The 18,424-nt window shown below is 42.3% G+C and overlaps 1 long non-coding RNA gene across 2 annotated transcripts in view; it reads left to right on the forward strand.

Annotated features, from left to right (window-relative positions):
* The window catches only part of LOC116043063, a 21,820-nt gene continuing 3,396 nt past the window's right edge, over positions 1–18,424 (forward strand). Inside the window, exons 1-2 of one of the 2 annotated variants that reach the window (XR_004897199.1) lie at positions 1–12; positions 5,687–5,696. This is a non-coding gene — a long non-coding RNA (uncharacterized LOC116043063). Of the gene's footprint in view, positions 13–5,686; positions 5,697–18,116; positions 18,128–18,424 lie in introns of both variants that reach the window. The other variant, XR_004103366.2, reaches the window with a different exon arrangement.

Below are 18,424 nucleotides of genomic sequence, written 5' to 3' on the forward strand. Positions count from 1 at the left end.
CCAAACAGAAAAGTCACAAGGCAAAGTTAATCATAATGGAGGCCTGTCTACAAACCAATCAATTAAAGTATAAGTATCTGGAGTATGTGATGTATGTGATGATGGCAGGATGTAGTTTTGTCACATATAGATCTTTAGTGCGCTTGCATAACTGCAGTGTGAAACCAAAACTTACCGGATCAAATGCAAAAACATGAACCTTGGTCCGGACCTTGGTGTGAAAGCCCCCTTATTCTCTTTTGTGTTTCCAAAGCAGTATGTTTGTTATGTGGTAGGAGATTTAATAAGGAAACCACTGCTTGTTTTATAAACTGGTTTTATCCATGCTAGTGGTTATGGGCAGGTCGGTCTGTCTACTGCTTTGGTTCAGAACGAAATATCTCACCAATGAACTGAATAGATTGCCTGACATTAGTAGACAGAGTTTGAACCCTACTGACTTCAGTGATCCCCTGATTTTTCCTCTTGAACCATGAAGATGACATTTGTGGTTTTGAGTGAAATGTCTAATTAGCTATTGGATGGATTGCCATGAATTTTGGTACAGATATTCACAGGATGAAGTGTAACAGCTTGCAACAGACTTGTCATCCATACCATCATTAGATTGACATTTTAATATGTCCAATACTTTGGTTTATGCCCAAAAAGCTGCAAAACTTATGTTATTCCCATCAACCTCAGCTGTACTGTTAGCATGCTAACATGCTAAACAAAAATTGTGAAAATGGAAAACATACCTGTTAAACATCAGCATATTAGCATGCTGACATTAGCATTTACTTCCAAATACAGCCTTACAGAGCTGCTAGCATGGCTGTAGGCTCACTACTACTATCTAAAACTAAATTACAAAGTGCTTAATTTGTCTAAGATTAGAGGTTTATGTATGTTGTACAGATCATAAAGCCCACCGAGACATCTTAAATGTATTAATAAAATTGTCTTGAGCGGCAGTAAACAAAGCAAACTGTGAAACAAAAAGGTAAAATAAAAGAGGAGATTAAAAATCAAATACAAACAAAATCCAGTAAAATAAAAGCTATGCAACTTAAAATCAAGTCAAATAAACTCAAGTAAGATCAGACTTAAAATCAAAATTTGGATAGGCTCTCCAATAAAATAGTCTTTAAGAGTTTTAAAAGAACACAGTGAATGAACAGACACGCAAAGTGTATTTGATTATTAGGTTAAAAGTAAATATACCTACTGTATGTTACACCTGCACCAGACAGTGAGAAATCACAACAGAACACAATAAGAAAATCATCTAACAGGCTCTCCCTCTTGTGGTACTTCCATGTGCATATTCTGTTTTCTCTTATTATTTTTCCCTATTTAACCCTTCCCCCATCCCTCCATCCACCATCAGCTACACTCAAATCCACATTAGGCGCCTCCACTCCTTCCTTCAATGCCACTCACTCCCTTTCATCTCTTATTTTTCCTCTCTGATCTCAACCCGGCCCGGGCCATTATGGTGCCGTGCTGCCAACTACTGAAGAAATGTCATTAGTGAAATATATTTGACACAGCTTTGCTATCACATAAACCCCTATAGAAATGAATTATAACTATTTTCTGCTCATTTCCTGGTTGTGGGTGACAAAGCAGTGGAGCCTTTCTTATAAATCCTCCAGCAGACATGTGGCACCAACAAGGAACATGTATGGAGATGATTACAAACCACATCTGCGAACTAAAGGGATGCATTCACACGTATGTAGTCTTTGGTCTGAATAAGAACTAATTTACATTTGTAAACATGGCTGGATTAAAACAGTAGGGAGCCCTGAGACAAAAAGGACCTGTGGTCCCGTCTCTCGGTTCCCTGTGCATTGTGTTGCCTTCAAGTACACATCAAGTGTACTCATCAGTGCACACAGCGGACCACACAAGGCAGTTTAAGGCAGTTTTGCCTAAAGCTCCAGAAAGCAAACAGTACTCCTAAACTCTATACTACCTGCACCCAGGTTGTGTTGTTGTGTCAGGTAATTAATAGTATTTTTATTTAACACATTCATTTGGGAAAATGCACCATGTAAGAAGAATGGTTCAACTCTTTACAACTCATGGCTTCAAGATCAGGAAATAATTCCTTGAGATCCTTTTCAACCTAATTTTCAGTTAAAAAAATAATGATAATACGTTTATTTAAACAAAGTAAAACAATTGTTAAAAATAAAACCAATCTCTAATCAAATGACTAAAAACAATGTATTAACACAAAGTGCATCTGGGATTTTTGGGGCCTCTGTTACAGTATGGTAATGCAATATTACACAATGTGCAGCATCTGGTAGCTGAAATTCTGGCAGTGTCATAAAAAAACCTATCCTCTGTAAATAATCAGCTTTCACATGCTTCATTTGAACTCATCCAACAGTATCATCAGAGGTGGAATTCCAATTTAGACCACATAACACTGGTACTTCCTGTAACAAAGATGGCTTCCTCTGTTTGTCTTGGAACAGACTAAAGGCTGATTTATGGTTCTGTGGAGGCTCCACGCAGAGCCTTCGCCGTAGCTTACGTAAGAGGCCTGAAAGTTTATACTTGTGCGTTGGTGTGTGCGTGATTGTGTGGTAGAGCAAGGACGAGGATTAGCTTCGGAGCGAGGACTCTAGAGAGGCATGGTGGAAGAAACAAAGTGTCTCCCCTGTGCTTTCTAACCACGGTGGGGAATCTTTAGCAGAAAAAGTTAACCCTCTCCTTGATTTCATGTTGTTTATGGGGAAGGAGAACCAGGAAATGAGTAGTGGGAAATGCAACGCTACCAAGCCATGGTCGAGCGGCATGCGTCACTGCGACGTGTAGTCATATTTTTTGAGAGGTGCACGTCAGGCTACGGCATAGGGTCGTTATCTCCATGTACCTACGCATACATAGCCACAGCGTCGATTTAACACAGAAACATAAATCAGACTTTAGAGTCTACAATCATGCTAGCAGCTATGAGGCTTAAATTAGGAACTGTAGTGGTTTATACTAATGCCCATATTAGCAGGCTAACAATGACATACTAGCACGTTGATGTTTAACAGTCAATGTTACAATGGTTAACAGTGTTAACCATCTTAGTTAAGTTGGTAACTAAATATCAATTGCACTAGGCTGGTATTTTGGTCAAAATTAAAAGTATTGGACATGTCTCAATGTGGTAGATGAAACGTCAGGATTGGATTCATCGTCTGGGGACCATGAGTGTCTGTATAGATTCCCGGGCAATCCATCCAATAGTTATTAAATTACATTACATTACATGTAATTTAGCTGATGCTTTTATCCAAACCAACTTACAATTAAGTGTGTTCAACCTTGAAGGTGCAAACTCCAGACAACAAGTAGTAAGTGCAAGTACATTAGCTTACAGGTAATGCTACAAAGAGTCATATGAAAGTGACTCATCAAAAGGAGACATTATCCGAGGTGTAGTCAGAAGAGATGTGTTTTTAGCCTTCGGCGGAACAAGTTTCCGGCCATCCTGATGTCAATAGGGAGCTCATTCCACCATTTAGGAGCCAGGACAGCAAACAGTCGGGATTTCGTTGAGTGATTAGTTCTTCCTCGCTGTGAGGGGGCAGCAAGCAGGTTGGCCGAGAGTTAGTTAGAGTTAGCAGAGCGGAGTGGGCGGGCTGTGGTATAGGGTTTGACCATGTCCTGGATGTATGCAGGGGCTGATCCGTTCGTGGCCCTGTATGCAAGTACTAGTGTCTTGAAGCGGATGCGGGCAGCAATTGGTAACCAGTGAAGAGAGCGGAGGAGCGGTGTAGTGTGAGAGAACTTGGGGAGGTTGAAGACAAGTCGAACTGCTGCGTTCTGAATGAGCTGCAGGGGCCGGACGGCACATGCAGGCAGGCCAATCAGCAGGGAGTTGCAGTAGTTTAGACGTGAGATGACTAGAGCCTGAACCAGAACCTGAGCCGCCTTCTGCGTTAGAAGGGGACGTATCCTTCTGATGTTATGCAGCATGTATCTACACAATCGGGTAGTTGCAGCGATGTTGGCAGTGAAGGTTGGTCGTCAAGCGTCACACCCAGGTTTCTAGCAGTCTGGGTGGGGACTACCACAGAGTTGTCAATTGTTATAGTCAGGTCCTGGGTAGGAGAGACTTTCGCTGGAAGGAAAAGGAGCTCAGTCTTGTCAAGGTTGAGTTTCAGATGGTGTGTGGACATCCAAGAAGAGCTATCAGTCAGACGGGCCGAGATACGTGCTGCTACTTGAGTTTCAGACTCCGGAAAGGAGAGAATTAGTTGTGTGTCATCTGCGTAGCTGTGATAAGAAAAGCCGTGCGATTGAATGACAGACCCGAGAGAGTTGGTGTACTGAGAGAAGAGGAGGGGACCCAGGACTGATCCCTGAGGAACCCCAGTTTTGAGTGGGCAAGGTTCTGAGGTAGATCCTCTCCAAGTTACCTGGTAGGTTCGGTCTGCCAGGTAAGATTTGAGCAAAGAGAGCGCAGAGCCTGAGACACCCAGATCCTGGAGTGTCAAAATGAGGATCAGGTGGTTCACTGTGTCAAATGCAGCAGAAAGGTCCAGAAGGATGACGACAGCAAGGAGGGCAGTTTCTGTTGAGTGGCCAGCCTTGAAGCCAGACTGGTGGGGATCAAGACGGTTGTTCTGGTGGAGATAGGTAGAGAGTTGATTATAAATGGCACGCTCAAGAGTTTTGGATAGAAATGGAAGAAGGGAGACGGGTCTGTAGTTATTTACTTCAGACGAGTCGAGTGTTGTTTTTTTGAGTAGTGGTCACTCTTGCCTCTTTGAGGGCGTCGGGGAAACAGCCAGTTGACAAGGAGATGTTAATGATATGAGTGAGGAAAGGAAGAAGGTCAGGAGCAATAGACTGGAGAAGGTGAGAAGGGATAGGATCAAGGGGGCAGGTGGTTGGGCAGGTAATCAAAGTAAGAATTTGACTTGGAGATAGAGGGGTGAAAGAGGAAAGAGTACTGGATGTGATGGATGGTAAGGTGATTTCAGGAAGTGTGGTTGAGAATGAAGAGCGTATGTCATCTATCTTTTTTACAAAGTAGTTGACAAAGTGAGTTGGTAGGAGGGACGAGGAAGGAGATGGACTGGGGGAATCTAGGAGGTTAGAGAAGATGGAAAAGTTTTTTGGGGTTGGAGAAAGAAGATTAAATTTTGGTTTAATAAAAAGAGCTTTTTGCTGCTGAAATAGAGGCAGCGAAGGAGGAAAGAAGAGACTGATAGGTAAGCAGATCATCTGGGTGTTTAGATTTCCACCATTTCCTTTCCGCTGCCCATATAGGTGATCTTTCAGCACACACTGAGTCAGATAACCACGGAGCTGGGGAGGACTTGCGAGCCTGCCGTGAAGTAAGAGGGCAGAGAGAGTCAAGAGAGGAGGATAGAGTAGAGAGGAAAGTGTCTGTGGCAGCATTGGGAGGCATGAGTAAGAAAGAGTCAGATGGTGTGAGGGTTGATAAAATACATGACGCCAGAGAAGGCGAGAGTGAACAAATGTTACAGCGGACAGGTATAGTGTCTCTTGAGATATGGTTGTGAGCTTGGGAGAGTGGGAGAGAGTAAGAGATGAAGAAATGGTCTGAGGTATGGAGTGGAGTAACAGTGAGGTTGGTTGTAGAGCAGTTTCTGGTGAATATGAGATCTAGGTGGTTGCCAGCTTTGTGAGTGGGTGGTGAAGGAGAGTGAGAGGGCAAAAGAAGAGAGAAGGTGTAGAAAGGCAGCTGACTTCTCTGTCTGGATGTTGAAGTCACCCAGAAGCATCAGTGGAGAGCCAGTTTCAGGGATGTTTGAAAGAGGGACATCCAGCTCCTCCAAAAACTCTCCCAGATGACCTGGTGGGCGGTAGATAACAATGAGTAGTTGTACCGGATGCGTTATGGTAACAGCATGAAGTTCAAAAGAGAGTGAACTGTGGCAGTGGGTAGAGAGAAAATCTCCACTTGGGGTTAATCAGTAGGCCTGTACCCCCGCCTCTACCAGTAGGTCTGGGTGTGTGGGTGAAAGAGTTGTTAGGCTCTAGTTTTTGACCCAGACTCAGAGACAAGCACATGGACACAGAGGAGCAGTTAAAGTGTTTATTAACAACTGGAATAAAGCAGAGAGGAATAGTTCAGGGTTGAGTCGCTTCAGATAGGGACTGGAGCTGGAGGTTGGCGGACAGGAGTGTGGCCAGGCAGACTGAGACTCGACGGAGAGTGGCGGTGAGAGTCCCGTCTTGACTCACCCAGGCGATAAGTTGGGAAGGCGATGAGAGCCGAGTGACGAAGCGAGCAGCGAAGAGGCAAGGCAAGCCGTGATGAGAGCTGAGTGGCGAGGTGAGCAGGCAGCAGGCGCGCAGGTCACAGCAGGGGAGCGGCAGGTAGGTAGCAGGTTCAGAACAGGATCTGAACAGAGGAAATAAACGTTAACTGAGCACAATGAAGAAAACAACAAAGAACTAGAATGCAGGGAAACTAGGAGCGGGATCTCTAGTTCAATTTTGCAGAGCTAAGTTACCACTGGTGTGGTTGTAACGAACTGGCGCTGAAGAGGTGAACAGTCCGGGTTGATAACTGCTGGTTGATTAGTGGAATGTGCTGCAGCTGAGCGGGAACAGAGCAGGAGAGAGTGGCCACGCCCCTTGACCTAGATCCTCTTGAGGCTGCTTCTGGCCACAGCAGGTGAAGACAAACACAGACAACACACACAGGGGAAAAGGGAGGAGGAAAGCAGGCAGGGACAGGGGAGAACAGAACTGACCCATAACAAGAGTAGGCAGAAGAGAGAGCAGCAGGGGTGGATGTGTTGATCGGTGTAACCCAGATCTCAGTGAGAGCAAGGAAGTCAAGGGATTGCAGGCTGGCAAAGCCAGAGATGAACTGCGAAAACTGTGAGTGGCAGACTGGCAGTTCCACAGGCCACCTGCGACAAGGTGTTGAGTGTGTGTGGAGCGGGTGGGATAGGTAAGAGAGGTCGGATTGCAGAAATGTTGCGAACTTATGCAAGGTTTGTAGTATCTCCGAGAGGATAGACAGGAATGGAGAAGCAGCACATTTCCAGATGAAGACACCAAGCAGTGTATGTAAGGTATTAGAGATCAAGAAGATATCAAGCCCACTTAACTTCCCACTTAGCCTCCCACGAAGACTCCTGCGTAGACTCCTTTGTCTTTGTCCTCCGAGTCTTCTTCCGATGAGGCTGCCGCTTCACGCAAATGCCAATATTAAATACAAGGAGGTGATTGGTTTTGGCTGCAGGTGAGGAGGCCCCACCCAGCTAATCAGTCAAACTCAGCAGTTTCAGTCACTTTAAGTAAACGACTAAATTCTTGCCAAAAAACACAGCAAATCCAGCAAACACACACAGCAGAAGTAGAAAAAGCAGAAAAAGCAGCAGAACCCAAACAAAGTAAGTACTTATCTTAATATCTAGCTGTCTGTAGTAAGTTTCCTCAGAAGTCAAATGCACACTGTTCAGATATCTCAGTATGGACCAGAGCGGTGGACGTGCGGACAAACCAACATTGTCATTCAGCTTAATGTGTCTTCAGTGGGTCTGTTATGTAGAAGTAACAGAGTTGGACTTCGTTTTACCAACACTTGATTTTCTTAAAGAACTAAACTTCCATGCCACTATTTGATCAGAAAAACCCAAGTCTGCCATTAGCAACAAGTAACAATGCTAACATCTAGATGATGGAAAATTTCTAAAAACTTGGAACGCAGTATTTTAAAAATGCACTTATGTGTGAATTCTGTAATGAGGTTCACCTACAAGCTGCTCTCCTGCACTGACAACTGAGTGAACACAACATGCACATTTAAAACTGCCAAACATTTCTCTCATCGCAGGAAATGAAAAGACTGGTTGCTTAAAAAACTCTGCCAGCAAAGCCAATCCTGTTATGCATGGAGAGCTTCTGCAAACACACACACTGAAAGGAAATGCTTGAGTCTGTGCAAAGCCATGCTACAGCTCACAATTGGCATAAAGCAGACCTCCAACCTGAATTATCCTTCTAGCACTCGAGAACCTTGTACATTTCATTTGTACAGAGAGTCTGGCCACTCTCCACTGACAAGTGTTAACTTCCTTGAAGGCGGGTACTCTGTTGAAGTTTAAAACTATTGGATCTGCCCAAAGCCACTCTGGATCTACCATAACCAATCGCTAACGTTTGGTCGTGACGTATGTCATGCGCATGTGCAACAAGAGGGGAGACCGTCAAGGCTTATATTTAGCATTAGCATCGCTAGCATTCGCCTTAGCCAACTCCTTCACCACTAACGGAGCGAGCTGGAAAATCTAACTTTTCCCGAACTCCGTGGGGAGGAGGGCCACAACATCATGGCCATCAACAAAACTCAGCAAAGACTGTTCTTGCTCGGGCTTTAACTTCTGGATATTCGGCAGCGTTGCCACAACAGACCGAATGGATTGGCTTGCATCTTTCTCCGCCACCATTACGGAACTACAACTCTAGCACACGGCCTCAACATCATCGTTCTCAGCCACTCCCTCTGTTCGGTGATTGGACTGCCAAAAATGTGGCTGGAGAAAACCCAAGACTATACCGCAAACCCAGACAGAGTACTGAAGGGAAAGGAAAATTGAGCGTAAGTACGTAGGAGGACGGAGCCAGGCTAGAGAACCTGAGCATCTCCTGCCTGGACATCTGTACTCCAATCAAAGGCAGCATGTAAAGAAACAGCAGGCTAACATGTATGGGTGTCCAAACTAATGTATCAGTCTGTAATGAGAGCCTGATCAATTGAATATGACCAGGAATCCGAGTGAGATCCAGATGCAGTTTAATTGATAGATGAATGTATACATAGAGGGATGTAAAATGGGTGTAGCTGGTGGTAAATACTCCTCTGTATCAATAGTGCTTAAACACAAACTTTTGGACCAATAATATTAATAAGAACACGACACGTCAACACAATTTATTCCAAAAGAAACCAAAAAACACCTACAGTACGTGTTGCTTTTAGGAGAGCATGTTACTTTTCTTTGACACACTTCCTGTGCCAAAAACAGAATTTCACAGCAAAAAAAGAAAATCACATTTCATGTAGAAATATTGCAACCTTATTGCAACCAAATTGTTTTTGTTTTTAAATTTCTGTTAGGGCTAATAATAGTCGAACATTACTTGTTGAGATGTAGATCATATTTATGAGTGGGCTGCTTTCTCATCCTTTCATTCATTGTGATTTTTCAAGCAGTCCAACACTGATTTGGCGAACTGACCCTTGACCCTAAATGCGATTCTTCTTTGTTTTCCATATGCTTCCATGTCAATATCTTAGACAGACCAAATACATTTAATCAAAACGATGGTCATTTTCTTTGAGCCACATTTGATTCCAAAAATAAACAACTCTGGCATAAAATCCAACCCTGAGTCTTTGAGTCATCCCTCTAAAAGTCCAACATCCCAAACTGTGACTCTATAGAGATATAGAAGCCAGCCACCAGCTGTTGCAGTTTGTCAGATGTTGAACAGCTGCTAGGCCTTCAGAGCTTCATCTTGTTCTCACTGTTACTCCACATCTGCTCCTCACTACTGTGTGTGTGTGTGTGTGTGTGTGTGTGTGTGTGTGTGTGTGTGTGTGTGTGTGTTTGCTTTGACCAGCCTTCACAGCATATATTAAAAGTCTGCATCAGCAGTCAAGCCTTTGTACCTGCCACTTCAGGAGAGCCACCTGTAGTGAGCTTCAGCACCTCCTAATTGGCAACTTTAGCAAGGAAATGTTCAAACAGCTGTTGTCACCTTCAATGTTAAATGCCACACAACTTTAGTAACAAGTGATCTGACACAAACATAAATGTCCCTCCACTGAGTCCACTCTGCCTCGTTGACTCGAGTCAAGCTGGTCACTTGAGCAAACAGCTTAACTTCTAAAAGACTGGCTGCATAATGAGAATTAATTGCCTGAAATGCCTCTTGAAAATATTTCCCTCTGAAGAAAAATTCAAAATTCTTTCTTTTTAAAACCAGCTCTCAACCATCTGTGACTTTGCAGCTCCAACAGTGGATTAGAGCATAATGTGATAACTACCAAATTATCCCCCTTTTTGAAAAAAAGGGCCAGTCTTACGATATAGTTTAGTAATAAGAATGTAATCAGAAATTGAATTTCTTTGAGAAACTTTACAGTTTTGTATATCAATGGGCAAATTGAAAGGGTAGCAACAGAGTCCGGAGTGATACACGGTGCTTTAATTTCTTTGGAGAAATACTATAATTAGTTTTAGTCATGGTGGAGTCAGACTCAACACACACACAGACACACATCCTTGCCAAACCATTTTTGACCGCTTGATAGAATTTGCAGTGCAATAACAAGATAAGAGCTCTCTCAATTTAATTTGGATTCCCATTAAAAGACGTAATCAGGCCACATAGAGTGAACTGGTGGGACGTAGATAGCCCATTAATCAGAGGGATGGCTACATGTGTGTTTCCTCTCCGTCTGCAGTGTGCTGCACAATAAGAGGCCATTGAGGGCGGGGATAGGAGGGGGCTGCAGAGCACGACATGCAATTACCAGCCCTACCTCCCCTATCTCCGGCTCAGGCTTAACTTAAAGCTGACACACCGACGCCGCATTCAGCACAGAGCAGGAAGACAAAATGGGCGGAAGGGCTTAAAGATGTGTGCGTGGTCTGACACATCTGTGTGCAGCCAACAAGGACCCGGGAGACAATGGAAGAGTGATGTCCTCTGTATCAGTGCCTGCAGAGACAGATGCAATGGCTCATGCACATATGGACATAATGTATGCGCACAATCAATCATACACACATATAAAGGGCCAAACCCACAGCTTTGTTCTTCTAAGTGTTCATAGAGACTGCAGTTGGGCCTGAATGAATATTTGTGTGTGTGTGTGTGTGTGTGTGTGTGTGTGTGTGTGTGTGTGTGTGTGTGTGTGTGTGTGTGTGAGAGTGTGCGCATGCACGCGCGCGTGTGCGCAGGTGCGCGTGGCTGAGGAAGTAGTCTCACATTGCCAGACCTATCTCTACAGCGCTGTGGATAAAGGTCTGGCTACACCACAAAAAAAAAAAAAAAAAAAACACTGGGTTATTTGCATTTCTTTAAACTAAATGGACTGAATTTATACAGGAGCCATTCACCATTCACACACATTCATACACTGTGGCTGAGGCTGCCACACAAGGTGCTACCTGCTCATCTGAAAAGCATTCACACACATTCACGCACCGATGGCACAGCATGGGGAGCAATTTGGGGTTAAGTGTCTTGCCCAAGGACACTTTGACATGGGACAGCATGGCCAGGGATCGAACCAACAACCTTCTGATTGGTAGGGGACCACTACCACCTGAACCACAGCCCCCCCCCCAACCAATCGCAATCGTCTTGGGTGGTTCAAAGCTCCGAACGCAGTGACGGTGCCTCTGCAAAATAGTCTTGGGAAGGAACTTTTGGTGGAACATTTGCACCCCTGCAAAAAAAACAAAACATACAATATTAAATGAAGTTAACAGTTACGGGAGCTATTTAAATTAGCTTAAAATTAGCTGGATACATGCTTAAACCTGATTTTTTTCTAACCAGTGTATCACTGTGTGTACTTCGTTCACAGCAATCCCCCCAATCGGTCTCAAAATGTCCCAGTTAGATAGTAAATGCAGTGAATATATTCTTTGTTAATCTTAACAATCATTCCCTGAAAAAAACAAGCAAGCCTGCTTTATTTCACGATCCAATTTTTCTTCCAAACTTGCCATTTTCAGCGTTTGGCTTGCTAGCTCGAAGTTTGTTGTTGTTTTTATCCTGGAAATGTACTCCCGTTGATACAGACTACTCAGGAAGTAGAGAAGGTTATCCACTAATTGGCAGTTCGATCCCAGGTTCTGCTGTCCGCATGTCATAGTGTCCTTGGGCAAGATACTGAAATCCAAATTGCTCCCAAAGGCCGTGCAATTGGTGTGTGAATGTTTAGATTAGATCCTGATGAGCATATTGGCACCTTGCATAGCAGCCTCTGCCATCAGTGTGTAATGTGTGTGTGAATGGGGTGAATGTGGCAATCTAGTGTAAAGTGCTTTGAGTTGTCGGAAAACTAGAAAGGCGCTATGCCATTCAAAAAATGCAAGTCCATCAGTTAGAGTTAATAACGTGTAGGAGTGAATCTTAAACATTGCATCTTTAAGCTGAACTGATTGAAATGATACATTAAGCAAGTCATTTCTAGTTTCCACCTATAGCATCTGTTCCTCTGCCTGTCAACACTACATGCCAACAGTATCTGGGCAAATGCATTCAACTCTGTAAGGTTGCAGTCACACCATAAAGTGTTAAAGCGAAATTTCAACACATTTCAACGCAATTATTAGTGTCCTTAGCAAATGTGTTGACAGGAGTGCATTTGAGCGACCCACTGATGTGGTTTTAACAACTTTCAAAGTGTAGAGTTTGTGATAGCTCTGAGATCACGAGTAGTATTGTACTTTGACAATTGTTTTTGTTACTTTTTAATTTTAGTTAATTAAGATTTGTATTGCCTCCTCCTTTCCCTCCCTCAACATGAAGCTGAAATAAAAAATGTATTCACAAATGTTTTAAAGAAAACAACAGAACGTCCATTTTTAAAACTGAACTCACAGATTTACTTTGTCGTCAAAACTGATTTTCTGTAACTGTATATGAAAGCTGTATGTAGGTGTAAGCAGGCTGAAGAGGGCCAGAGGCAGATTGAAAATGAAGCATGTTATTACTGCAATGACTTTGTGTGTGTGTGTGTGTGTGTGTGTGTGTGTGTGTGCTTATGCATGCCTGTCCATGCATATCAGTGTGATTGAGAGTTGAGGGCATCACTGTGTGAATCATAGCACATAATTTGTAATTCCAGCTAAACTGTAATTCCCAGGCTAAATGATTTGACAGGGGAATAAGATGGGGAGGGGGAGGGGGAGGAGGAGAGTGCTGGTTGGTCAGCGGTGCAGTACCTAGATGCAACAGAAAGGACAAAAGCATCAGTCTTGGGAGTTGAGCCAAGTGGAGCTAAATAAGAAAGAGGGTCACTAGGTTAATGAGATAAGATCTTGTCATCCCTGTCACTTTTCCTTCCCTGGACGAATTGCAAAGTGTGTGTGTGTGTGTGTGTGTTTGTGTTTGTGTTTGTGTGTGTGTGTGTGTGTGTGTGTGTGTGTGTAGAGGAGGAGGCATTTAGACAAGCATTGCAGTGCAATTCTAATCTTTCTGTGGCACACTTTTCTGTCGCACATTTTTTCTTTTTTTTCACGCTAAAAATCCAGATAATTAAAAAATAAGAAATGTGTCAGGAGAGGTCAAGAAGCCACAGGCTTTTTTTTTAAGGACCTATCAGACAACAATCCGATTCAAAACAAAAAAAAAAAGAATGTAAAACAATCCAGGGAAAAAGAAGAGTAAAAATATGTATTTATATTTATATATTTAGCTACACGTCAATAAGTAATTAGACATCATATATTAAATGTGATAACGATTTCCTTTCAAAAATGTATAACGAGCTTTTGATAACGTGTAGTTTGACGTTCCATATCTATATACCGCAGTATCTGAGGGAGTACTGGCTTTGTTTAATTTTGTAAAATTGAAGGTGGAAATGACTAACCTGTCTAGTATTAGGCTTTATGCAACCCATATCCCCCTTGTTGCGCAGTTCACTAAACCCCTCCCCCGCAGAGCAATTTTCAAATCATATCTTAGCAACTGGAACTGGGTACAGTGCCTGTAAAATGCAAAAACACAAGGACAAAAGTGTAAGGAATGGATTAAACTATGTAAGTCTGCTCTAAACAGCAAGTGTTAGCATGTCCGGATAACTAGCTTATTACCCAACTACCATAGCATTGCTACCAAAGCCAATGAGCATCTATTTATCTACTACATTGGTTTGTGGGATACAGGTTACACATCCACTGTGTGCCAGTATATGAGAGTTTAGACTAACGTTAGAGGCTCTGTCCTCCTCCTTAAAGGGTAACTACCGTTTTTTTCAACCTGGACCCTATGACCCTGTTTTTGTGTCTAAGTGACTGATGGGGACAACAATCTCTGACATTGGTCCAGTATTAAGCGAGATCGCTGCAGTCAGTAGCGGCGAAACAAGCTACAATCTAAGTTAATAGGGCAATAGTGCAGCATGTATTTACGTTCACAAAAGTGCTTGTTTTGCCACTGACAGGCTCAGATTAATATTGTAAGTGTCTGACAACATTATGGAAAGGATTTCTAAGGAGGTCGACCTTTCTGTTAAAGAGTAAGATACTTTATTTAAACATTAAATCATCCAATAAATTGAGTTTGCTAAAGCCAGCATACTCCATGTAAATAAACAGTAATTTTAGCATCGTAAAATACACTTCATTCAAAGTCGGCAGAAGCAAAATAAAACAATGAAAAGCCGTTTTGGGTCGTCTTTCCACTTTTCCAACCATCACAACTCTAGTTTTGGTTGAAATAAACACATAGTTTACCGATTTACATGTGAAAATATGTTGGCTCTATACACGCTAAAAGTATTGTTTTTGTAATGGAGTCTGGTGGGTTTAGCGCTAGCAACCTCAGAGCTGTTTGTGGTTAAACAAAAAGGTCTTAAAGAGGTTTTAAAAAGGCCTATCTCTGAAGGGATCCTTTTCATAATGGATATAATATAATCTACGCCTTTCAGTGGCAAAATAAAGCACTTTTAGTGGACCAAATTGACGATGCACATTTGCCCCATGGATACCTTACATTGCAGCCTGGTCTGTGGCTGCCGGTTACAGCTTTCACGCTTAATACTGGACCAATTTTGAAGAATTGTTGTTTCTATCAGTCACTTAGACACAAAAATATAGGAAAATAGGGTCCAGGTTGAGTTAACTTTTAATTTGATTTGTGAACGTTTACACTCCAACAACCCCTGCCAAACTACAAGATAGGGATACATTTTTCATATACATTAGTTGGTTCTCATCCTCAAAGCCTTGTAAATGTGAAACACTGTGAATAGGAACAACATAATATTTTCTATGGTAAGCATCTAAACAGGGTTAGCCTATGTCACAATGATATAATAGTCTGATTTTACTCATCACTGAATAATAGAGCTGGATTTACTGTTGCCAGGCATAGCAACAGTAACTAAGGGAAGCAGGGATTATGAAATGGTCAATTGCAGCAGCTATTACTTTACTTGCCTGGAGATGGTGCACATCAACATATGTGGGACAACTGTAATGAAAATGTACGAAACCTGTGAAATGTTGTGGATTAATGTAATATAGGCTATGTGAAAACTCAATGAGTCACTGATAATCATCTGTGCAACAAGGGGGTACTGTGACCTTTTGACAAAAGAGAAGTTCTAGAAAACCATCGAGTATCTCCATCTCTGAAGATTTGCTTGTGTCAGACTGGAATGTGTTGACTAGGACAGCATGACTAGATTAGATACAGGAATGCAACAGGTTGGTGTGCCTTATGTATGATTGAATGTTTTGTAGGAATCTCTGGAGCCGCTTTTAAATAACAACGGCTAATTTCTGTGTCATTTTGGTGTAACTTCAGCAGTGTTGGGGAAGTTACTTTTAAAAAGTAGTGTTTGCTCGTTACTTCCTAAAAAAGTAATCCGTTACTTTACTTAGTTACCCCCTATGGAAAGTAACGTTTTACTTGTTACTTTTACGTTACTTTTAAAAGCAGGCGTCTCTGGCAGAGACTGAAGTTAATTATACAAAAACTATCTTTGACCATATAGCCAATCTCTGGTTTATCAGTGAAGTGTCTGAACTCCACTGCAGGCTGGATTCTCTACTCACAGAGTGACGGCTGATTCATTATGAACGAGTCCAGCGTGGGTTGAATGCACATCAGCAGGTCATCGGCGTTAGACACAGGGGCGTAGCAAAAGATCCTGGGCCCTATGCATAGACAGTCCTGATTTTTTTATAATAATAATAATAATAATAATAATAATCAGGCCTCTGTACACATGAATCTGTAGGCCTAGATGTTTATAGGGTAATAACTATTAACTGTACTGCTTAGAGTAGCCTGATAATTATAGTTTAAATAATTTTAGTTTTCTAATCCCTACATGAACAAACTGCTTACTGCATAATAAAAGATAACCAAACAACAAAAGACTCATTCATATTATATTTGCAGAATGAAAAAGACAAAATGAACAGATAGCTTATACATGACATTGGAGTTCTCCCTCCAGTAAATGCCACTGAAGGTAGCCTAATATTAATGCCATATGTGCTTAAGTCATCATTTCAGACTTTCTTAATGTAAGCTACTCTGGTCTACAGTCACTTTACTTAAATGATTTTTACTTGAGAACATTATTTGTATTATGCTTTATTACTTCAAGGCATAAATGAAATCTTAAAACATGCCATTTTAGTTTTGTACATTAAGAAAAAGCTACATTCATAATAAAAGACAAACAAAACGTCTCACTAGTCATTTTTATCTGAAGAAAAAAGGCAAAACGAAACAAATGCTATTGCTTACATGCTATGGCTTCCTCAAATGTATAGCTTATACTGAAGTTTATTCCCCAGTAAATGCGTTGTATGCAAACAGCATTGTTAGTGTAGTTTATTTATTTAGCCTTTACCTCAGATTACACGTATAACCAAATTATCATTTGAAAGTGTATGTTCTGCTCTTCATATGGGTTGTCTCAGTCCGTTTTTAGCACTAACGGTCGCGGAGATATTCAAGTAGTTTAGCACCATTTCGTTTTCTAGTTTGTGCTCACCTTTCTTTGAAAAGAAGTCAGTCAGCAATTGCTTTCCCTCATTTAGTTTTCTCTCCTTATCCTGTCTTTCCTTTCTTTTCTGGCAGCCTGATTTGGCTTTCTTTGAGAAAGACATTTCTATACTAGAAGTTTGCGCTCCACCTAGCGCTCCACGTCTCCACCAGATGCTCAACTGAACTAAACAAAATGCGTGCAGGTGGACTAAACCATTTGGCGCATTAGCAAGGGGTGGGTGAAACCTTAGATAGTCTTTTTTGTATACAAAATGTAGTCAGTCAATCAACCAAGTTATTCAGCCAATACACTTTACATTTCATCTGACATGCATTATGAAATGTAATTAGGAAATGAAAATATTCAGGTGAAATAAAATATATTCCAGACTTTTCAAGGGCCCTCTCTCTCCTTGGGCCCTGGTAATCAGTATCGGTTTTACCTCCAGTCCGACGCCCCTGGTTACACGGTGTTAGTGTATACTATGTAATGTCTGTATCGACTTGTACCGGTCGCGCAGCCACGATGGTCCGTGCATTGTCGTAGACACATGCAGCCTCTTTTCTGGAAATCCTCGCGTGTCCGTGCAACCGACACAAGTCCACAGCGGTCCGCTGCGTGTATGTATGAGGCCATCTCCATCGCATCCATCTGTGAGGTTGTCAACTTTGTGTCTGCCTGGCTCAGAGCGCCGTCCAGCAAAAAGCCACGAAGCTTAAAATACCTAAAAGCAAAAGTTAGCTTTGGCTGCTTCTCGCTTGCCATGATTACTCTGCTACCAGCCTCTGTCACGTCCCGTGTGGAGCTCGTGAGCGCGCAGCTGAGAAGGCAGTGTCGCTGTCAAATCTGTCCCTGGGAAAAGTAACGTTGCGCCGAATTGAAAAAAGAAACTACGTTTCGTTACCAAATTTTCAGTAGTAGCGCGTTACACTACTCTTTACCCGAAAAAGTAGTTACGTTACTGTTACTTTGTAACGCGTTACACCTAACACTGAACTTCAGCAGCTGTCATCACGGGGGTTAGACCATGTGAGTGGTAATTCTCCTTGCACTTGCTTTTCTTCACCTATTGGCCTTCCTTATCCACACACATGTTACAGTTTGAATTCAGAGAGTGCGACAAATAGGTTATCTCTTGTTGAGCCGCTAATTGGCCACAGTGCTTAGCTCCGACCTCTCCAGTATGGACAGCAGACCCCTTGGATGCATTTCCCATGCACTAAACCCCTCAGGTCCAGCGCACAGAGCTCTCTACCTCTCTGTCTTTTTTTACCATCTGGCACGCAGTGAGATGGCAGACGTCAAGCTCTCGACCTCCACATCTGCCACATCAGCTTGTTAATTAACAGCAAAACATCTGCTCGCTGCGGTGGAGAAGAGTGAAGAGTGCGACTCGGCAGAGGAAAGAGGGGAGAGAAAGGGAATTAACCTAGAGTTCTGGAGCCCTCAACAGACAGATGGATCAACGGAGAGTCCTTGACTGAACACTGCAGTACCCAAACATTAATGAGCTGCGGTAGGGAGGTATAGATCATGACACATGGATGTTAAAGCTCTGTACCAGTTCTGTTTCATTTTGTAATGTTGAACAACCATTTTTACTCTAGTCACCTAAATCTGATCAAACTGATGGTACACATTTTTTTTTCTTTTTTTTCTTTTAACCTTAATTTAATCTGGTAA

Source organism: Sander lucioperca, chromosome 4 (genome assembly GCF_008315115.2).
Source record: "Sander lucioperca isolate FBNREF2018 chromosome 4, SLUC_FBN_1.2, whole genome shotgun sequence".
Taxonomy (NCBI): domain Eukaryota; kingdom Metazoa; phylum Chordata; class Actinopteri; order Perciformes; family Percidae; genus Sander; species Sander lucioperca.